This window comes from Mus musculus, chromosome 10, assembly GCF_000001635.26.
Source record: "Mus musculus strain C57BL/6J chromosome 10, GRCm38.p6 C57BL/6J".
In the NCBI taxonomy this organism is placed as follows: Eukaryota; Metazoa; Chordata; class Mammalia; order Rodentia; family Muridae; genus Mus; species Mus musculus.
In genome coordinates this window covers 54,700,054-54,724,433 of record NC_000076.6, presented here as the reverse complement: position 1 = coordinate 54,724,433, position 24,380 = coordinate 54,700,054, and the positions used below count along the sequence as shown (strand labels likewise).

At 37.7% G+C, this 24,380-nt stretch overlaps 1 non-coding gene across 1 annotated transcript; it reads left to right on the top strand.

Moving 5' to 3' along the window:
• Nucleotides 1–11,396: 11,396 nt before the first annotated feature.
• On the top strand, nt 11,397–11,458 carry Gm25602. Its single transcript, XR_003949072.1, has one exon. It is a non-coding gene; the product is annotated as a U7 small nuclear RNA (small nuclear RNA).
• The last annotated feature ends 12,922 nt before the right edge of the window (nt 11,459–24,380 follow it).

Sequence of the window (24,380 nt, the reverse complement as noted above, 5' to 3'; positions counted from 1 at the left end):
TGAATCGAGCTTCCTCTGCCTGTAACCTGTGAACTGAACTGAGAATTTCCAGACAACACAGGTGGGAGTTGCTCCAAAGAACCTTTCTAAACAGGTCCACTTCCCCAGTATCCTTTCTTTCCTACTACCTCTGGTGGGTGGTGGGCTAGAAGGGAGGTTAAAGCATTTAAGAACCATCATTAAAAATAAAGTTTGAAAAAATTAAAGTTACAAATAACCATAGGAGGTCACTGACTCTAAGGGTCTCACTTCTCTAAAATGAGAGAAACATACAAATGACCCACATTAGTAATCAAACATTAGTCTATGGTATGTTTAAAAGGTTAATAGTATCTTTCTAAATGCACCTTTTATTTTCCAGTAATTGTTTCTTCTCCAAATCTCATGCATTTTTTTTTGTTTGTTTGTTTGTTTGCTTGCTTGCTTGGGAAGGTTGTTTGGTCTGGTTTGGTCTGGTTGGTTGGTTGGTTAACTGGTTGGTTCGGTTTGTTTGTTTGTTTTTTGGATTTGTATGTTGTTTAGTTGGTTCATTGACTGGTCGGTTGGTTTATTCGTTTGGTTTGGTTGGTTGGTTGGTTTGGTTTTGTTGGTTGATTAGTTTGGTTTGGTTCATTTTATTGGTTTGGTTTGGTTGGTTGGTTGGTTGGTTTATTGGTTTGGTTTGTTTGGTTGGTTGGTTGGCTGGTTTTGGTTGGTTGGTTTGGTTGGTTGGTTGGTTGCTTGGTTGGTTTGGTTTGGTTTGACTGGTTTGTTTTGGTTGGCTGGTTGGACTGGTTTGGTTTGGTTGTTTTCCATGAAGCATCACATTCTGTTCACTTTTCTTTCAAGGATGCAAATAGAGTATGTATTTATTCTTTCAATGTTCTGAATGCTACCAAACAGATTTTTTTCTCATACAAATTTTAAATCTAAATCCCTTGCAACATCAATAAAACCAGTAACCTCCTGGTCCTCTAGTCATTATTTCCATTCGTAAGTAGTTCCAAGTGATTGGCCAGTGAAACGCTGATTCATCTGTGCCAACACTACGGGGCCTAACCAATGTGCAGCAAGACCTAGCTCCCTTCATCCCCTCCATCCTTGCCTAAAATGCTTTGGATGAAACTTGATTACTTCAGGCTCCATCTTGTTTTCAAAATCAGTCTGGGGGTGTAAAAATTTCTTGTGTAAAATTTCTTTTTTGTAGTTTTCTCTTTATACCATCTCCTTTTTTCTCTGAATCATCCCAGGGGGGGGGGGCAGTTAATCCATAACAATTCCACTTCCACTTTCAAATACAACTTTCACCTACCTCGAAAGGAAGGCCAAGGTAATATTTACTTTTATAAAAGAGACACTGATGTTAGTATTGAGAGAAAAAAAAATGGCTTCGCTGGGAGATGTAGATGGAAGCATTTTTTAGGAGCAGGCACGTGAGAAGAGTGGTCTTTAGTTATCTGGGTATAAGCAGAGCAAACTTGTAGGAAAGTAGTAAGTGTTCAGAAAAAAACTGTTCTTCTCTGTAATGTGTATTTCCAACTAACTGTCACTTCTTCTGAGGTTTCTTATCCTTTCTGATCATTAATGACATAGTTCTGTGATATTATAAAAATTACTCTTTAACATAGTTCACGTGAATCAAAACCCTGGCCTCCCTTCAGTTTATCTTACTGCCTTTATTATAATTATTTTCAACATCTAACTCATCTCTTCAGGCCTGATTATTTGTTAAGACCTAGTTTAGGATCAACATAATAAATTCAAAAGAATTCAAAAGAATAAGGGGTATTCCACTGTTCTTTTATAAAAATTTTACTGTAGTTTAATGATTTATTTTTGTGTGAAGAGGAGGGTCAAGGAAGCATGCTCCATGGCACATGGACGGCAGTCAGAGGAGGATTTGAGGGAGTTAATTCTCTCATTCCACTTCCACTATAAGAGTTCCGAAGAATCAATCAGGTTGCCTGTCTTGGGGGCAGCACCTTTGCCAGCTGAGCCATCTCACTTTTCATGCAGTTGCTTGTCTACTATAATCAGGTTGTATGCTCTGGTATCCCCTCTTGACTCCCATCTGAGTTCACAACTTCCTGGCCCAGGAAGACACAACTGCTCCCACACCATTGCTCTCACTCTTTCTATGTGGTTCACTGTTAACCAGGATGTCTATGGAATGAATCCTCAGTGCAACAATGCTTGGCTATAAACCAGAGATTTAAGCAGATATGGAGTTCTTATATTGTATTCTGCCTGGTTCCAGAAAATCTCCCCATTTCTAGCTTCCCTGCTGCTCATAGTCCTTGCATTCAGACACTAATATTTCTTTAACTGAACTAAGCATGGCTACAGAATCCAGCCAGGTAAGAAAATACAGAAACTCCTAGGGCTGATTCTGAGATACCTTGAGGTTCTAAAGTGTATGGTCATGTCTTATACACGGGAATTAGTCAATGACAGATCACTATGCAAAGGTAGTCACATGAGATTACGGTGGAGCTGAAAATACTACAGTTGCTTAGAGGCATAATAACATTGCAGCCCAGTATATACTCCTACGCACAAACAAGTCTAATATGCTGACATGGCACAAACATAGTGAATACAACAGTGTATGGTACATTACATAGGACAATTAAAATAAACATAGTTAATGAGTATATACTTACTTCAGTATTCTATAATTATTTTGGAGTGTTCTCTTCTAGGAAAAATGTTACCACTCAAAAGCATGCTGTACCACATATGCAGAAAGTTTATGTAGCTCATGTTAATATGTTTTTATTTTTTTATGCTTTAGCACACCATTTTTTTCTTGTGACTGATTAGATATGATATTGTTTTGTTCTGTGTCCCTAGATACAAAGCTTCCCTCTGTTCGTGTTACCAGTAAGAGACCATGGGCTGTGATATATAGTAGGCATCACTATCTAGACTCAGATAAGTATACCTTATGATGTTCACATGATGACAAAATCACCTAGGGCCACATCTCTCAAAATGCAGTTCCATCACTCAATAACACATGAGGGTACTTACCTCTGGCTTCTGGCTGCTTTCTAATCACACCTCCCAAGGTTTCTCCGCATTCCTGTTATATAGCAGTCAGCTAGCTATTTGGGTAGTTTATGCTCCATGTCTGGTCCTCCTTGTTTTTCACGCTGTTCAGCGTTTCCTTTTTAAATTCCCAGCTGCTTTTCAAGTCTGTAACTCTGATCTTTGACACCTGGAGCCTGTTGCCGAGTAAACTGCTGCACGGGAGAAGGCTGCTACACTCAGTTAAGGAAACAACAATGCCCTCAGCCTGACGAATTGTAGTTTTATGAGTTAATTGAGCCCTCTCTGAATTGTTGTTTTTCTTACTTAATTCTTCATTGCTTTTAAGTAGTTATTTCTCTCATATACATTGTATTTTATATTCAGTGTTTTGTTTATATGAACAACTCTACTCCCTTGTTTTTTGATGACTTTATAATATTTGTCTGATATAGGATATGACAAATATTTCTAGTATCTGTAGTGTGCCTCAATCTGATAAATATAGTTTAACATGATAATTATCTTAATTATTTTCAGTTACCATTTATAAATATTTCACCATAGATCAGAGGCATATTATGATTCCATGAATCATAATTATTAAGATGATGACCCATAAGTATAAAATCATAAAAATGAAATGATCAATCACCAAAAGCTTAAATATTCAGTTATCTGTTGCATCCAGTGCAACAAACTGAACTAGATAAGGAGACACTGTTGACTTTAAAAGAGAGATTTCAGGTGTAAAAGGTGAGAGGATTTATATACTGACTGGTCCAAGTGTTATTTATAGTCTTTGATAGTGAATGAGCATAATATTGTAGCAACCATGACTCCTATTCATAAGGAAGGAAGTAATTTGGTTCTAACAATCAGTATTAGAAATGCTGAGAAAATGTAATAAAGAAAGAGTTATAAGGAAAAGTACTGGTAAATTTAGGAAATTTATTTGGAAGAAAAGAGAGAAGATAAACAAAAGGGAGGGTTTAAAGGGGATATTTTCAATAAGAAATGAGACAGGAAAAATTAGTGTACTTATACACTGTAATAGGGAATAAAGTATCCTTCTTTCAAAGTCCTCAATTCTCCTCCAAAATATAGTCTTTCTCTTCAAACTTTTTTGGAGAATTTCCTGATACCTAGCATGAATCTAAAAGTTGTCTTGATGTCAAGAAAAAAATTAAGACCTAATTGTATTTGAGTAATATATTTTTCCAGAGATTCATAGAAATGTAATCATAAGATGATTTCCCAGCTGCACCTTTGGTGATCCAAGATCACCCCTTGCAGTGTGACAGTCACATTTCCAAATGTGGCAGGCAAGCCGAAACAGATACAATCTGAGGTTGGATTTTACTAACAGTGCCACATCAAGGTAAGCAGGAAAGCATAAGCATTATTCTGAGACTGAAGGAATGGCTGATCTATAGCCAGTCATATCAAATAGAATAGGGAGTCTCAGAACTATGTGAGATTGTAAAAGAGAGAAAATGCTAAGAAACTCCCTTGCAAGGTTACAGGAGAGAAATCAGTATAGCAAGCACATCTACAGACACATAATTTATTGAAACATCTAAGTCTTTCTTAGAAGAAGAGCTCTGGATCCACCACAACTAAATTTTATTAGGTTCCTTTCTTGGATTTGCACCTAAGATCTGATTCACTGGTGTCTGGAGATCTAAGATGGCTGAAAAAAATTGTTTCCCTAAGTAAGTAGAGAAGTTTTAGAAATTAAATTCCAGGGCTATGAAGACAATATAATGCTGAAATATTACACCAGTGGTAGTTCTCAGACACCTAAGAACCAGAGATTGTAAGGGATGTTATAAGTCTTACCTTAAGATTTGAAATTGTAGACTTTCTTTTTGAAGATGAAATGCCTGGGATCCATAAAGATGTGCAGCAAGACACAGAATTCATAGCATGGCCTATAAAACTGTGCCATGCCCTATGTAGTACTGAAATTCAAGGCTCTTAGTTGGTAGGCCACACAGATGAACAGAGAATAGTTTGGAGAAGAGATGTGGCAATGTCAAGTTATAGAAAAAGAACAACAAAACAAAGGCAAAAAGAACAATGCAGCTTGTTGATTGAACCACATGAGTAGTGGATTGGAAGTACCAAGGTATTAGGATTTTGGAAAGAAAAAAAAAAGGATTTTGGAAAGGAACAAGAAAGAAGATACAAAAAGAAATGCACAAAAATAACCTTAATATATATGTTATTTTTTCTATTTTCTTTTATTAAAATTTGATTTTTTTAATCATATAATATATTAACTGGTTTCTCTTTTTTCAAATCCTCTGAGATCCACCCACCCCACCTCTGCTCTATCTGAAGTTACACCCTATCTGTCTCTTTTTAGAATACAGACAGACATTTACAGGATAATAATAAAATAAAACCATAACAAATTGGAATAGGACAAAACAGAAGAAAAAGAGCTAATAAGAAACACATATATGTTATTATATATATTACACATATATATATATATATTATAGATATGGAGACACAAATTTGCATACCCAGGAATTCTATTAAAAAACAAAAATAAAACTCAGAATCTATAATATATGTAAAAAAAAACCTGTAAGATTAAAAAAATAACTTAAAAATTAAAAATAAAAGTAAATTAGTTAAATGTATAACTTAGTTGGAGAAAACCAAATTTTTATTCACAAATAATTTATAAATAAGAAATATCTTCTGGCTAAGGATAGGAATTATGTTTACCTCTTTTCTCTGCACTTAGACAGCATCTGGAACAGATCTGTGTAGGCCCTCTGCATACTACCACAGTCTCTCTGTAAGTTCATATGTATGTCAGACCTACTGTGTCTAGAAGGCCTTGTTTACTTTATGACCTTCATTCCCTCTGGCTCTTTGTCTTTCTATCTTCACTTCCATAGAATCTCCTATGTCCAGGGGATTGGTATGTGACACATCACATTTTGGACTGAATGTTCAAAGGTCTCTCACTCTCTGCACACTATCTGGTGTAGGTCTCTGTATTTGTCTTCCATCTGATGAAAGAGGAAGCCTATCTGATGTTGGCTGAGCAACTGTTTGTTGCATTGATCTATGAGTGTAGCAGAAAGTCATTAGGAGTCACTTTATAAATATGTTCTTTTAGAAAAACAATGGTATTTTGTTTTCCCCTAGGTTTTCTTACCTTTCTATTCTCAAGCACTTGACACTGAGCATTATCACCAATGTAACCCATCTCATGGAGTGAGGTTTACATTCAATCAGATAAGAGTTGGTTTATCACACAAGCCCTTGTTACATGTCTCTCAGACAGGACACCACTATAGATTATAGGGTTTGTGGGTGGGTTGGTGTTTATCTTTCTCTTTGGATAAGAGTGCATTGCAATATCATAAACCATAATGGTTTTAAAAGGTGCATTCCCACCAGTAATGGATGAGTGTTTCTTTAATCTCATGTCCTGACCAGTAAAAGCTGCCATTTGTTTTACTCATGTTGGCCCTTCTATATGGTACAAGATAAAATATCACAGTAGTTTTGAGTTGTATTTTCCTGATGCCTAAGGATATGAAAATCTTCTTTAAGTGCTTCTCAGCCATTGAAGTTTTCTCTATGGACAACTTTTTGTTTAGCTGTGTAATCCATTTTTAATTAGATTATTTGGGCTTTTGTTTTGTTTTGTTTTTTATTTTTGTTTTTGGTATGTAAGTTCTTGAGTTCCTTATTTTTTTTTAAGAACTTCTCTATCAGACGTATTGTTAGTAAAATTCTTTCCTATTCTGGAGCCTGTCATTTTGTCTGAATGATGGTGTCCTTTGCCACACAGGGAGCCTTTACTTTGATGAAGTCCCATTTATTATTTGTTGTTCTTAGTGCGTATGCTATTGGAGTTTTGTTCAGAAAGTTTGTTTTCCTGTACCAATGAGCTCAAGACTATTTCCTACTTTCTCTGCTGTCAGATTCAGAGTATCTAACCTTATGTTGAGGTCATTGACCCATATGGAGTTATGTTTTTGTGCAGGGTAATAAGTATGGATCTATTTGCATTCTTCTACATGCAGACATACAACATATAAATTCTTTTTTTTGTGTGTGTGTGTGTGTGTGTTCTGAAACTAGTTTATATTTTTTTTCCATTTTTTATTAGGTATTTAACTCATTTACATTTCCAATGCTATACCAAAAGTCCCCCATATCCACCCACCCCCACTCCCCCTTTTTGGCCCTGGTATTCCCCTGTACTGGGGCATATAAAGTTTGCAAGTCCAATGGGCCTCTCTTTCCAGTGATGGCCGACTAGGCCATCTTTTGATATATATGCAGCTAGAGTCAAGAGCTCCGGGGTACTGGTTAGCTCATAATGTTGTTCCACCTATAGGGTTGCAGATCCCTTTAGCTCCTTGGCTACTTTCTCTAGCTCCTCCATTGGGAGCCCTATGATCCATCCATTAGCTGACTGTGAGCATCCACTTCTGTGTTTGCTGGGCCCCGGCATAGTCTCACAAGAGACAGCTACTTCTTAAAGACGTTAGTAGAAACATCTTTTCAATATCTACCAAGAAGTTTTCAAAGCAACATGGTAAAAATTTGCGAATCATTTACTTCATGATCATAAAAGCTATTTATCAATAGTATTAGCTGGTCACAGAGCACTAGTTCCCAAATCTACATAACATCTGAATCCAGACATAGGGATAGAAGCTCTTCACAGACTTAACTATTTGGGATATAACAACACCCTGTGTTCAATTTTAGTCATGATGACAGCTGTGTTAATCAGAGTACTCTATAGGAACTGAGTTTATACAATGCTTTATTAGAATACCCTATAACCTTTGACACAAGAGATTGTCCTATAGTTAGGAAAGGAAAACAGGGTGTCAATAGATTTCTGAAAGACATTGTTAAAAAAAAGGTCTTCTAAATTGTTAATACAACAAAAGTTTTTATTACAATACATGCATCTCATTCTTCTCTTCCTCTTAACATCTATAGAAATCTTTTTAGTTTACCAGTGAGCTATTCCTCAGCAGGTACTTTGCCAAACTAGACTGAACTGTGAGAAAGACAGAAAGTAAGCAAGAGAGACTAAGATGAGCTAAATTAAACAGGACACAATAGAAACTGGAGAGTATTACAGGCAGAATGGTGGTCCCAGAGATTTCTAGAGTGGGTGGTAACATGATGAAAAGAATCATCTTGATTTGCCTGAGGAGTCATCTTAAGTTTGATTTTATTAGTGTTGCCTCCTCTCCCCTCCCCTCCCCTCCCCTCCCCTCCCCTCCCCTCCCCTCCCCTCCCCTCCCCTCCCCTCCCCTCCCCTTCCCTCCTCTCCTCTCCTCTCCTCTCCTCTCCTCTTCTCAGAGAAGGAGAGACTTCCCATGGTACATCAAGTTGTAGGAGGCCTGGGCGCCTCTTCTTCTATTGAGGCTAGACAAGATTGCCCACTTAGGGTAAAAGGATCATAAACTTATTTCCTTCCTAATATTAATAACTTGTGAGGAAGAAAACTTTCAGTCATTTATATAAAGTAGATAAGAGGACTCTCCAAAAGTAACCTGAGTCCCTTGGTCTATGTCAATAAAGCATGCAACTTTTTCTCCCTGGAGCCATACAGCTAATTGATGCTTTAATCATTTTAAATGAGTTATCACCACTCAATTGATGTAATGAGGTAGAAAATTTCACTCTAATCAACTCTTCCTTACAGGACTACATCTAAACTGAAAACTGAGAACATATTATTATACTTTAATTCTGTAGATGCCAACTATGTAGATGTTGATTCCATGATCCAATTGGGCAACTTACGTCAAAAAGTTACATTCCTAAATAAAATAAATCCCATTTTTTAATATTGCTCTTGACAGGCATAAGGAATTATGTCACATTTCTTTTAGATGATAACTTCAAATCCTCAATAAAGGAGGAAAGATATCACTGATACTTGGGTTCATAAATTTTCAATTATTAGTTCATTGTACGGCCCTTCACATCTAGTCATCTAGTCCCATTCCCTAGTCCAGTGGACAGAACTGAGACAAATTTGCCATTAAAATTCTTCAAGAACACACAAGAAAAAAAAAAGAAAGAAAAAACGGATTTGTAATTTCTAGGCAAAATGAGATCAGACTATGGTAACAGGTCCTCAATAGTAAAAGCCTCCAAACATTCAATCGTTGAACTCAGAAAAACTGTTTGTATACACCAAACATATTATATATGTCCAGAAAACAACATTTTCAACTACTCTGCCCTGATTTTTGCATTCTTCCCACACATCCTTATGTTGACAAAGCTCCCAGCAGACTCTCTTCTGGGCAATTTGACTAGTTATGAATCTTGACAATAACTACAAGAAGCAGCTTCTCTGACTAAGCCTGAGGTCAACATTGTTATAAGAATAAAAGCCTAAGTATTTAGAAAGTAGTTTGATAATGTGTCTTCTTAGCAAATCAACAATAGTAGCTTCCTATCCTAGCCTTATACCTTTCCCAGCCTTGGGTCTTGAGCAGGTGTACAGTTAGGAGCTCCTTCCCATGGTGCAGGCCTCAAATCTGCAAAACTGTGATTGGTTTTCTACATAATGGTCGTGTAACTACTACAGTCATAGGCATATCTTACCAGAAAGGTCTTTATCATAGGTCATGGAATCTATGGCTCTATGGGAGTCATGATAACTTTCCTCACTCAGTACCTTTCATGACACCTTTTAGTACTGTATGGAAACTAGGCAACAGAAGAAAGTGTAGAGTTTAGTAACAGAATAATATCTCTCTGTCCTGCTGCCAAAATGTGTGGTGTCTTCAATAATATGATCTTAGCCATCTTGAAGGCAATAGGAACAATTGTAATAGAACTGTGTTGCTCTGAGGGATTCTAGGACAATCATGACCAAAATCTTACAGAGAAGGTTCATATCTTATATTTTGATTCTTTATTTTCTTTTAATAATTTGTAGATGCTCAGAGAAGCACAATTCACTCATATAAAGTACCTCAGTTAAAATATATTTAAACAGTAAGATATATATTATGTATAATATATTAAAATATGATATATCATTATATTTATTTTTGTATATTATAATTAACATATGAATATTAATATATGTATAATTATATATAAGAAACTCTTTTTAAACTTTCCTCTCTTCCATATTCTTTACCCTGTCCATGTTTAAGAGTTTCTACTCCTAATATTACTCTAATTCTCTTTTCATATCACATGTGTTCTACTATGCACCATCATAGGATACCCTCCCACTTTTATGGTGCTTTCTAGTTTCCAATACATTCACTATAGAGATCCTTGGTGAACAAGCCAGTCTTAAGAACTCAATACTAGGATACACATATGAGAACATACAGTGTTTGTATTTCTGGGCCTAAACCACCTCATTAGCTATAATAGTTTCTGATTCAATTCAGTTTCACATAAATTTTTGCACAAAAGGAACATAGGACATCTCAAAATCACACAGTGGCCATAACTGATAAATCCAGTCTCTTCATAGGGAAAAACCAAGTTATCAGAAAGCAAATCTTAACTTTCTGAAGCCCTGGTCCCAGCCCTAGATTGGCTTTGTTCTGTGTCCTGCACAGCTGTGCACAAGAGCTAGCATGACATGGTTACCACCCCTGGAGCAAAGCCATCAGGATGTGGGCCTTGACATGGGTTGATGATTGCTAGACATAAGACTTGTTTGTATATTTTACTTTATGTCTTTCCCTCAGGAGAAAGTCCTCCCTGCCAACTTTATGATATTTATAAATAGCATGAGTCTGGAATTTAAGGGTATGTCTAATGTCCTCAACAAAGTGGTAAATGCTGTGACATTCAGGATAGCCCTTAAGACTGTGGGAAAACCTCTAAAAACATGAAGATAGATAGATAGATAGATAGATAGATAGATAGATAGATATGATTTCTCAACTATGCAGACTATATCTATAGATAGATAGATAGATAGATAGATAGATAGATAGATAGATATAGGTAGATATATAGATATATAGATATATATGATTTCTCAACTATGCAAAATATTAGCTGAGATATGAACTGTAGGATGGGCTTCATGGACTTTTTGTCAGAAAGATAAAAAGACAGGCAGATTTCTGAGTTCAGGTTAGGCCCAGGCATGGTAGAAATAGTAATCTCAAAGCAAGATCCCACCCAGCTAGTATATTGTTTGTGCTTACAAAGGCAGGCAGATTTCTGAATTCATTTACAATTTTTTTAAAAATATACTTGCTATCCTTTTTAAAGAACCAAGCAGCGAAGGTCATAAAATGCTGATTTGTTGGATACCAATGACTAAACTGATACATAATTAAATGACTTGGCTTTGGTTCAAGAGAGAGCTACCCAGAGAGAACTGCTTAGAGAACAAACACAGCTCTTTTAGAATTATTCTAGCAGAATTTCTAATTTTGGTTGGAAAACCCATGAGCTATTCAGAGAGCTTTCAGAAATATTTTCTAGCATAAGAGTGTTGTCTCTAGCAGAGAGCTGTTTCTAGCAGAGCTGTCTTTAACCAGGGCTGTCTCAGGCAGAAAGCTGTCTCTAGTAGGCTACAGACCCAAGAGCTATCTATAGAGCTGTCTGGAGAGCCATTTCGAGCAGAACATAAAACTGTCAGTTTGTTCCCCATGATTGACATCATTTTTTTTCTTCCACCACTCCCAAACAACCCTTTCTTCAAGACCCCCTCTACAAACTGAGACTGGTCCTTGCAGCCTTTGGAGGAAGAAAACAAAGCTAGGTTCCTTTTGTACTTTCATTAAGTTTCAGAGAAAGCCTTGGATCAGTCTGGCTCTCAACAGTTTACAGTCCGACCAGTAGTGACTAAGTGTTCCCCATTCTTGCAACCTAACCAGCATTTTAATGTTGTTTGTTTTCTTGCTTTCTATTATGTCTAAAGTGAGATAGAATCATATTCCCATAATAGCTGTGGACATTGGACACTTGAAAATAATGAATCAGTCATTTGTATTTCTTCTTTTTGGGAACACCTTGTTGAGTTCCATAGTTTCATAGCTCAGTTTTATGGGTTTGTTTATTTTTATTAATATTTGAAGTTTTTTGTTCTTTTCTGTGTGTTCTAGATTTGAATTCTCTGTAAGACATAGAACTTACTAATATTTTCTCCCATTCTATAGCATGCCTCTTTATTCAATTAACCTCAGGAGATGTTAGATTACATGTGAAACACACACTGACAAAGCATTTGAGATAATAAAGTCACCAGAATATACTGATTCACAAGTCAGGTACCCATGAATAATGTCTGTGGCATACTCTGCAGAAATTGCATTTGTTCACTGAAAATATGAGCATAATCAACTGGTATGTCATTAGCAGCATTGCCAACAGTTCACTTTTAAAGCAAGAAATCTTCTTTTCCTATCTTAGCTTCTTCAAGTCTTTATTCTGTGCAGGTAGACTCTGATATGTTGTTCCAAAGGAATGTAAAAGAAAGAAAAGTAGAAAAGTAATATCTTTCAGCATGATCAAAGCCATGCATTCCATCTATAAAACTATATGGACAGTAAATGCCCAGTAGCACTGCCAACTTGGCTTCTGATAAAAATTAAAATTTAGAGTAAATGTATTTCTCAATTTGTTGCCCATAATAGTAAGTGTATTCATCATTAACTTAACTATATTTTTTCTTTTAGTTTGTAAATATCTTCCAAAGAAATGTTCCATGAGAAATCTTTCAATGAGTCTCTAATAAAGCATTAAAAATTCAAGGAGCCTATGTTCCTATAAAGTAAATGATAGACGTGCAAATGGTGAAGAAAACAGAATTTAAGAAACCATTGTATTTCAGCATGAAAAATACAAAGGTTAAATCTATTTTGCCCTCATAAAGCATTTGAATCATAGATATCATAAACGTTTGATGTGTCTTAAAACTATGAAGCCATTCTTTTTAAAGATTCCCTGTGAAATTAATTTTTATTTATAGCAGAAGTACCTTCTTTTCCTGAGAGAGAGAGTAAAATGCTTAAACCTAGAAGCAATAGGACCAAGGGATTCATAAAAATATAATTTACTTAAAGATAAGCATTCAGTTTTTTAAAGACATGAATATTGCTTTTGTTTTCATGTCAACTCACAAACAGGTGGGAAGAATTCCTTTCTGTGTATATGGTGCAACAACTGATGTGAGAAGGGAATGACAAACAAATTTTAGCTTGCAATGAATTTCAGAATGTATAGAGATTGGCTTATAAAAGATTATATTTTACTTGAAAATATACTAACAAAATTCATTGGATAGACTCAATAATATCAAAATGGTATAATCAAGCAAACAGATTACTTTCAATTTCAATAGACAAAGTGTCATATAGCTCAATGCCATATACACCAAGGGTAGAATCATAACTCTTCTCTGACTACCTTGGAAATGTTTAGGATCCCTACACGTGAGCATCATAGTTCTCCTTGGATATCACTAGAACATTTCACTATCATCACTTCTTTTTGCCAATGAAGGAAAGGATACTTAGTATTAATATAAATATGTCCAGTAATCATGGTAATGAAAACAACTTGACATTGATATGTATTGTCTCACTGTACCTAGATTGCTCTACGGAAGGACTTCCGAGGGGACCTAGCGCAATGTAGAAGAGAGTTAGGAGTTATTAAAGAGTGAAGCACTCCCTCAAGCTGTAAGAGCAAACAACAGTGAGACCATTGTTTTAATCTACATTCTACACAGACTTTATGTTGTTTTGTTGTTACTGTTCTTTTCATGTCCAGAACAAACAATTATTCGACAGTGTTTGTCTTGTTTGGTGACTAATAAGCCTTTTTGAACCAACTCTCCCTGGGGAAAGAAAGACCTCAGTGTTTCATGAAGAATGATAAACCTCAGTTATTACCAGAAAACCTCCTACCACCAGCATCAACCTTATGAGCTTCTAGACTTGGGAAGCAGGTTAGATTGTTGTTCATCTTTGCCTTTTCAGGCAACCTAGGATCTAGCATTTCCTTCCAGAGCTCCCGAGAAAACTTGTGTCCCATTCTTCTGTCAACTATTAAAACCTTACTTGTCTAGTCTTTTTTCAACAAGCTACTGCCTATGAAGGAAGGGTTAAGAATTACTGTTTCCAAGCCTGCTAATATCTGAACCACTTAAGTAACTAAGATCTTTCTGAAACACTGTCCTAAAAGAAGATGGTTGAATTTGATTGTGTTCATCCTGACACAGGAACTATGCCCTATTATATTGTAGATGTACAAACAATATGTTTCAGAAATGTAAACAATAAAGTCAGCTTAAAGGAGTTTTCCATGTCTCTCTTATTTTGAAATGAGCATGTGCAAGGCTAACTTCTATGTAATGAGATTAGTTTGGAAAATTGCTACATGTTCTCATTTCCCTGCCAAAGAGCCCTCAGAAATTCACAGCTCATTAGAACCTTCAGAGTAGTTAATAAACAAAGCTTGATATTATTACCTAATTAAATATATCTCATTTCAACATTTTATTACCCACTATTAAGATTCTTCTGCTACAGAGGTTACATAAAAATTATTATTCTGCTTTCCTTTAATTGCAAGTTTCACGCGTTAGTTCTTTCATATCAAAACACATAGAAATTACAGAGGAAAAGCCATGTCACCCAATCTCTGTTCTTTTAAGTAAGAATTGAAACAATATGCAAAGTGTCAAGATCAGAAAATCTCCCTTTGCTTTAGTTGTTTCTTCTGTCACATGTTATTGGGGGCATAAATACAAATAAGAATCTGAACAAAAAAAAATTATTCTATGAAAGCATTCATGCTCCTTTTCTTTCCCTAACACATTTTCAACAAGGGATGTAGTTTTAGTAGGACATCCAGATGCTGGTCTTAACTTCATTACCCTCTGTTTGTACAACTTGAGGCAAGCTATTTACTCTGTGTATCTGATTATCTCCCTTGCAAAACCTGGTAGAACAACCTCACTGTGCACATTCCAAGATACTTTTAAAGGATAAAATAGATTGAAATCAAGACTAGGAATTATTAATTGCCTCAGTTTGGTATACTACAGAGGAAGTGATTTTCTATGGGTTGTGACCCCTTCAGGGGTCACATATCAGATATACTGTATATCAGCTATTTATACAACAATTCATAAAAGTAGCAAAATTATGGCTATGAAGTAGCAATGAAAGAATTTTATAGTTGGGAGTCACCACACCATGAGGAGCTGAATTAAAAGGAAGGTTGAGACTCATTACTATATAATATATTATCAGATTCCACTTAAGACATAAAAGGAAGACATATCCTCCCAGCAGCATGGGGAGAGCTAAGGAACACCTGACCGATGTGCAAGGAGCTGATAAGACCCCCAGTGAACATAACAACGGCTATGTTAAGGAACCCAAAGCTTCAGATTCATGCAAATGATAAAGCCCCCCCCCCCAGAGATATGTAGAGAAAAGGCAAAGCATTCCCATGAGTGGGTGCTATGAGAAACTGACCAGTGTGTGCAAAAATATGGCCTCTCACTAAACAATTAACACCTAGAATATGGACATTCTTACTTACCAAAGTTTTAACCTGGGACCATGGATTTTGTTTTTCTTAGCGCTGACATTTATTGGGTTTTCTGAGATTTTTTCTAGCTTTACAAGTATAATTGTGTTTGTACACAAGACAAAACAAAACAAAACAAACAACTGTGATTATAAATTTGTAAATTTCCTAGGTGTAGGTTAGGATGGGTGGCCCATATCTGGCTCAGGGCTCAGTTCACTAGGTGAGATGGGCTGCGGGAAGTTTGACTGCATGCACCCCATACTGCCTCAGAGGGTGGGCAAGCACAGTTTGAGGTCCCCAGGGATCTGCTGGGAGATAGCTTATGGGTCCCTAGGCCACACATAGGCCAGGGATGGCAGGTTCTAGATTTTCAAAACCACGAAAGCCACTTGATGTCTAAGAGCAGAGAATGGAGTAGGGGCTTGAGGGGCTGGCTCTGGCCTGGGCTGATGGGAAAAGGACAGGAGGAGAGAGCTCTGGCTGGATCCCACAGGGAGGGAAGTCCTAGGCAGGTTCAGTGGGTGGCTTGGCTTGGTGACTGCCTGAGAGCACAGGGAGGCCTCCTCTGTGAGGGTAGACATGGCTCTTTAGAAGAAGACCTACCTGCTCCATGGTTCCAACATGGTGGATCCTAATCAGAGGAGCAAGTCCATGGTTTTGAAATGTTTATTGTTATGGCAGAGAGTTGTGATGACTGAAACTGTACCCTACTTTCTCAGGGTGGGCCTGAGGTTAAATACCTTTCACAGGAAAGAGTAATTGGGAAGGAGGGCTTAATTGGCTAAGCCCTTCAAGACTTTAGTTACCTCATCAAAATTGCGATCTGTCTTGAGGTCTCGTGATCTGTAGTCACATCCTCTCCCTATGAAGGGGCTTGTGGTGTTGCCCTACATGACTGATGGCCACAGAATTATGGAGAGCTGAAGCCGCATGTCAGGAGCTTAGTGTCTGGGAGCATGGCGAATGTCTTCCATTCCTTGTAGGAACACCTGCTGGGTCTCTGTGGTTGAAACCTAGCTCAAGCAGAGAACACACTGCCTTTCATAGTCCCACATCTAGACTCCTATTTGTTATGCCTCATTCTGCCTCTCTGCCAGTGGTGTCCAGATACTGCTGGCATGCCCCTGGAGAAGACAGGAAAATGGCTGGAACAGAGAGGCCACAGTGACCAAGTTTGACCCAGCACCATCTAAGTTGGTCTGAACTGAGTTTTTACTCCTTCCTGCAGTTTTTCTTTCCTGTGATGCTTTCTGGGATGAGAGAGAGAGTGTGTGAGCATCAGTTTTCTTTGGTAGGTCTAGGAGGCAGGTTTATGTCATAGATGAATACGGAAACAGGTTCAGCTGTATTTCTCTCCAAGATGTCAGTATGCTTTCCAGACCAAAAGGGAAAAGCAGAATCTGGAATGGATGCTATGGTCTTCTCTCAGAATACCTGGGTGCCACTGGTGTACCACCTAGAGAGGAAGTCAGTATCAGGGGTCCTCTTGGGGATTCTGCATGCCAGGTAAAAAGAGGAAAGAGGAGTGCCTGGGAGGAACAGGATCTGGTCCACTTGGGAGCAAGTGACCAGTATGGGGCTGGAGGAGGTGGCAGGTGAAAAAGAAGGCCTTCTTGTTTCTTTAGGCAAGGCCTTCCAATGGTGATAGAAGCAGGTCACTGTTCATATTGTTTTACTGGGGACAGATGTGGATGCATATACCTTATTCAGGGTAAACTAGGGATTATATACCTCTTGGGGGAAAGGCAACAGAATATCCAGGAAGGAAAGCTGGAGGCTAAGGCTATCCAGACACCTCATTAGCATGGAGAAGACCGCCAGGTGCTATGCTACCTGTCTGAGTGCCTGTGGTGGTCCTCTCTGTTGGTGCTCTCAAAGCAGACATTGAAGGCTGGGAGCGGGCAGTTCCACTCCTGCGGTCTCAGAGCTCTTAGATTCCTAGAATTTGGGCAAGACCCATGTCTGCAGTTCGTATGTCGATCTGGTAGTGTGGTCCCACATGCCCTACAACTACTCTTTTCTAGAGTTGAAACTTATTCAAGCATTGCTTTATGTTTATTTGTTTTCAAAGTCCACAGTAATATGACATTTGCTTGGGGCAATATTCTCAATCCTAGGCAGAGAACTCATATCAGAATTGCCTAGGGTATGTTTAAAATTATATCTTTCTTCTCTACCATGAAGGAATACCAAAACTTTATGTGTCTAGTGGTAGGTGAGGTGGATATACTGATATGGATCCTAGATTAAGTGAACCAATGAGATATTTGGTAAAGAAATTCTCTGGGTGATTCCTAATACCTCCCTCTCCATCCACCTTCCCATGACCTAAATGGAGATATCTCAAACATTACTTCCTTTAAATTTAGAAAAATCTTTCAGATAATATAGGTGTTACTATTAGAGCATAGAAACAAGTTAAACACACAAGTCCAAGCTCAGTTTTTCATTTCTGACACCAAATGTAGGGGGATTTCCTTCACACACTAAGCAGTCAATTAATTCTGCAATAAAGGATACCAGATATGTGTTCTCCAATTCACTTTTGACAAAGCTGGAGACAGTAACTTCATATGCCAAATCATAAGCCTCAGGGTGATTTCTTTTATCTTTCATTTTGAATTTGTGTTTCTGAATATAAGTTGTAAATCATGACTTTTACAAACTTCTTACTTGAGTTCAATTACATGATCAAGTGTCCCACAGACGTGAGGAAAACTCACTTACTTATTACAAAAGTATTTTTTCCTTTAGAATTCAGATATCAAGATGCATAAGGCAAGGGATGAAGGGGACTAAAAAGTGTCCCATGCCTGCTTCCAGTTGATAGCCACTCTTTGGGTAAAGGAGCCCTCTCCTCTCTGTTCTGCTGCATTGTAGAGAGGCTTCATAACAAATCCATGATATACTTGGATATTGGCTATTATTATAATATTTCATATTTAGCCATTCTTTCCTCTATGGCAGTTAGGTGTTGGGATTCAAAGTCTGAAAGCCTCCCACTCTCTAATTGTTACTTTTTTTTTGGCCAGAATATATATCATGAATACTACCTAATAGAGATGACAGGCATCATTTCATTACCGTAGACATACTCTCTATAGATTTCAATCTTATTAGGAGTAATGTTTCAAGAAATAGGGGCAACTGTGAGCATCCACTTCTGTGTTTGCTAGGCCCCGGCATAGTCTCACAAGAGACAGCTACATCTGGGTCCTTTCGATAAAATCTTGCTAGTGTATGCAATGGTGTCAGCGTTTGGAAGCTGATTATGGGGTGGATCCCTGGATATGGCAGTCTCTACATGGTCCATCCTTTCGTCTCAGCTCCAAACTTTGTCTCTGTAACTCCTTCCATGGGTGATTTGTTCCCACTTCTAAGGAGGGGCATAGTGTCCACACTTCAGTCTTCATTCTTCTTGAGTTTCATGTGTTTAGCAAATTGTATCTTATATCTTGGGTATCCTAGGTTTTGGGCTAATATCCACTTATTAGTGAGTACATATTGTGTGAGTTCCTTTGTGAATGTGTTACCTCACTCAGGATGATGCCCTCCAGGACTATCCATTTGGCTAGGAATTTCATAAATTCATTCTTTTTAATAGCTGTATAGTACTCCATTGTGTAGATGTACCACATTTTCTGTATCCATTCCTCTGTTGAGGGGCATCTGGGTTTTTTCCAGCTTCTAGCTATTATAAATAAGGTTACTATGAACAGAAGTGGATGCTCACAGTCAGCTAATGGATGGATCACAGGGCCCCCAATGGAGGAGCTAGAGAAAGTACCCAAAGAGCTAAAGGGATCTGCAACCCTATAGGTGGAACAACATTATGAACTAACTAGTACCCTGGAGCTCTTGACTCTAGCTGCATATGTATCAAAAGATGGCCTAGTTGGCCATCATTGGAAAGAGAGGCCCATTGGACACGCAAACTGTATATGCCCCAGTACAGGGGAACGCCAGGGCCAAAAAAAAAAAAAAAATGGGAATGAGTGGGTAGGGAAGTGGGGTGGGGAGAATATGGGGGACTTTTGGGATAGCATTGGAAATGTAATTGAGGAAAATATGTAACAAAAATAAATAAATAAAAAAAGACAAAAAAAAAAAAGAAATAGGGGCAAATGCCAATTCTCTGTTTGTGTGCTTTTCCATCTCTTTCTATCTCTCTGTCTTCTTCTGTCTCTCTCTCTCTTTTTCTGTGTCTTTCTCTGTCTCTCTTTTTGTGTCTGTTTCTGTCTCTACCTCTTTCTCTTTCTCCCTCCCCCTCTCTTGTGTGTGTGTGTGTTTGTACATGTTTATGTGTGTGTGTGTGTGTGTGTGTGTGTGTGCACATGTGTGCATGGATAGATTCTATAAATATTTCACAAACTTCTAGGTGAAATATTTATCCAATTTTTAATTATGAAGATTCAATTTCTTAACTAAAACTTAGATAGGCCAGATGAGTTACTTATGCTCTTTAGTGCTGTAATTTTCAGCTTTAGGCCAGTTGTTTCAAATGAAATGATCTTATATTTTTAAAGTGACACGAGAGATCTTCTTTGACCACATTTGACCAATTTCAATGATTTCCTTTATTTATACAAGTTGATGAGTTCCCTTGGATAAGAGAATAAGATAAAGAAGGTTCTTACCAACAAATTAATAATCTTTTCAAATGATTGGCAATTATAAGGAGTTTATTTAAGAGAGAATTAAAACAGTAACATTGAATAATTTCCTACAATGAAATAACATCTTAGAGCCATAGCTTTTCCTTTTGTGAGGCTTAGACTACCTAGTTGAGATTTGAGACTATGACTACTTTGAAATACAACCATTCATTGAGTTGGTTCTCTACATTTTTAAAAGTTAACTAGCTTTTAATATTTCATGCAAATAAGTTTCAGGAAAAATCTAGAAGCTTAATTATAGCCCTTACCACTAACCATCTCCACTCAAAATGTAGGTAATTTAGTTGTTCTGTTTTTACAGTGAAAATATGAGACTCCAGCCAGGAAAATAGGTAGATTAGCTGCAGATCTTACCTCTCCATCCTCTCTTCTAAATATTTTCTGCTCATATCATCCATGGATCTAGAGCAGCACACTGGCTTCAGCCTCCCATCTTCTCCTCCCCATCTCAACTGGATCATATATATCTTCCCCTCCAAACTTCCTTCATTCTACCCATGACTTTATCCTAGCCCCAAAAAGTATGTCTGAGAAGCAAGTAAGCCAGTGAAGTATGTAGGAGAGGTTCAGATCTTCACTTTCCCTCATTTTCTTCAGATTCAATTCCCTTCTCACTCCAAGTTCTGAAACAGATTACTTGTTGTGACCTCTCTTCACTTTGTGCTCCCATTCACAGGGCACTAAGGAGATAATGGTAGAAGGTCCTGTTGTCTTCCTTGCTGTGTAACTCCTTGTTCTTCTTTCCTAGCTTATCCCCATTCCTATGTGTTATCTCCCAATACCTAGAAACATATTTTACTCAGAACCCCCAGTGGCTCACTTCTCCGGATATCAGAAGAATTCCATATAAGGCAACATACAGCCACCACACATTCCCTAGAACCAGGGAGGGCAACAGAAATCAAAGAACAAAAATCCCAACCAAAGAAACAAGACTAGATACCAGAACCCAAAATTATAATCCCGTTAATTCTAGATGCCTAGGCATCAACATAAAAACACAGACAATAACAGTCAAGACAACATGTCTCCACTAGAGCCCAGCAACTCTATTACAGTAGGCCCTGAGATTTGTAACATAGTTGAAGCACAACACAAAATCTGTGAAATGGCCTTGATGAATAGGTTAGAGATCCTTAAAGACAAAATTAATTAACCTATTAAAGAAATCTCTGAAAACACTAACAGTGGAAGGCAATGAAAGAAAAAATAGAATCAAGAAGGAAACTCAAATTTAGGGAAATCTGAAAATGAAAAGTTTGAAACTAGAACATGAACCCCAGAAATAATCCTCAGAAAATAAGAAATGGAAAAGTGAATCACAGGTGTTGAAGACACAATTTTAGAAATAGATATCTCAGTCAAAGAAATCCATACATCTAAAAATAAAGTAAAATAAAATAAAATAAAATAAAATAAAATACTTCCTGGTATAAAATATCCAGGACATCATCAGGACATCTGGGACACCATGAAGAGATTAACTTTACAAATAATAGGAATAGAGGAAGTAGATGAAACCCAGTTCAAAGGCACAGAAAATATTTTCAACAAAATATTTGAAGATTTTTTTAACATAAAGGAGAATGATATGACTATCAAAATATAATAACATACAAAACATCTAATAGACCAGACCAGAAAGGAATTTCTCCTAGACACATGATAATCAAAGCATTAAGCATTCAGAACGAAGAAAGAATATTAAAAGATGCAAGGGAAACATTGGTCAGGCAAACTTTATATGCCCCAGTACAGGGGAACGCCAGGGCCAAAAAATGGGAATGGGTGGGTAGGGGAGTCGGGGGGAGGGGGTGGGAGACTTTTGGGATAACATTGGAAATGTAATTGAAGAAAATACGTAATTAAAAAAAAAAGATGCAAGGGAAAATACTAAGTTACATACAAAGGAGACCGATTAGGATAATACCTGACTTATAATAACTGGAGCCAGGAGGGCCTGAATATGTGTTCTACAAAATCTTAGAGATCACAACTATACCCAGCAAAACTTCCAGTGAAAATAGATGAAACTAGGGATCCGCCAGCCCGAGAGGTTTGTGCCTCAGGCCCCTGTGGTGGGAGTCTCCTTGGCTCCAGGACTCCGCGGAGGGCAGGCTGCACGGGTGAAGGTGTGGAATAAAGAGGCCAGCCGTTTTTGGGACAGGCGAGAGCCAGAGAGCTTCTGAGGTGGCACCATATTCGGCTCCAGACAACCGGCCACCTTCCTGGCCAAAGCAACACAGCTTCTGGGAAAGATCCTGTTTTGGGCCTTCATCTTCAGCCAGGAGGAGGTCCAAACACCAGATAACTGTGCACCTTCCCTGAAAGAGGAGAGCTTGCCTGCAGAGACTGCTCTGACCACTCAGAGGAGAGAGCTAGTTTCCCACGTCTGCTGATAGAGGGTAACAAAATCAACAGAGGAACAATTTCTAAACAAAGACAACTATAACAACTAACTCCAGAGATTGCCAGATGGCAAAAGGTAAACGTAAGAATCCTACTAACAGGAACCAAGACCACTCACCATCATCAGAACCCAGCACTCCCACTTCGCCCAGTCCAGGACATCCTAACACACCTGAAAAGGTAGACCTGGATTTAAAAGCATTTCTCATGATGATGGTAGAGGACATAAAGAAGGAATTTAATAACTCACTTAAAGAAATACAGGAGAACACTGCTAAAGAGTTACAAGTCCTTAAAGAAAAACAGGAAAACAACCAAACAGGTAGAAGTCCTTATAGAAAAACAGGAAAACACATCCAAACAGGTGATAGAAATGAACAAAACCATACTAGACCTAAAAAGTTAAGTAGACACAATAAAGAAAACCCAAAGTGAGGCAACGCTGGAGATAGAAACCTAGGAAAGAAATCTGGAACCATAGATGCCAGCATCAGCAACAGAATACAAGAGATGGAAGAGAGAATCTCAGGTGCAGAAGATTCCATTGAGAACATCGGCACAACAATCAAAGAAAATGGAAAATGCAAAAAGATCCTAACTCAAAACATCCAGGAAATCCAGGACACAATGAGAAGACCAAACCTACACATAATAGGAGTGGATGAGAATGAAGATTTTCAACTCAAAGAACCAGCAAACATCTTCAACAAAATTATTGAAGAAAACTTCCCAAATCTAAAGAAAGAGATGCCCATGAACATACAAGAAGCCTACAGAACTCCAAATAGACTGGACCAGAAAAGAAATTCCTCCCGACACATAATAATCAGAACATCAAATGCACTAAATAAAGATAGAATACTAAAAGCAGTAAGGAAAAAGGTCAAGTAACATATAAAGGCAAGCCTATCAGAATTACACCAGATTTTTCACCAGAGACTATGAAAGCCAGAAGAGCCTGGACAGATGTTATACAGACACTAAGAGAACACAAATTCCAGCCCAGACTACTATACCCAGCCAAACTCTCAATTTTCATAGATAGAGAAACCAAAGTATTCCACGACAAAACTAAATTCACCCATTATCTCTCCACGAATCCAGCCCTTCAAAGGATAATAACAGAAAAAAACCAATACAAGGATGGGAACCATGCCCTAGAAAAAACAAGAAGATAATCCCTCAACAAAACTAAAAGAAGACAGCCACAAGAACAGAATGCCAACTTTAAAAACAAAAATAACAGGAAGCAACAATTACTTTTCCTTAATATCTCTTAATATCAATGGTCTCAACTCCCCAATAAAAAGACATAGACTAAGAGACTGGCTACACAAACAGGACCCAACATTCTGCTGCTTACAGGAAACCCATCTCAGGGAAAAAGACAGACACTACCTCAGAGTGAAAGGCTGGAAAACAATTTTCCAAGCAAATGGTCTGAAGAAACAAGCTGGAGTAACCATTTTAATATCGGATAAAATCGACTTCCAGCCCAAAGTTATCAAAAAAGACAAGGAGGGACACTTCATACTCATCAAAGGTAAAATCCTCCAAGAGGAACTCACAATTCTGAATATCTACGCTCCAAATGCAAGGGCAGCCACATTCATTAAAGACACCTTAGTAAAGCTCAAAGCACACCTTGCACCTCACACAATAATAGTGGGAGACTTCAACACACCACTTTCATCAATGGACAGATCGCGGAAACAGAAATTAAACAGGGACACAGTG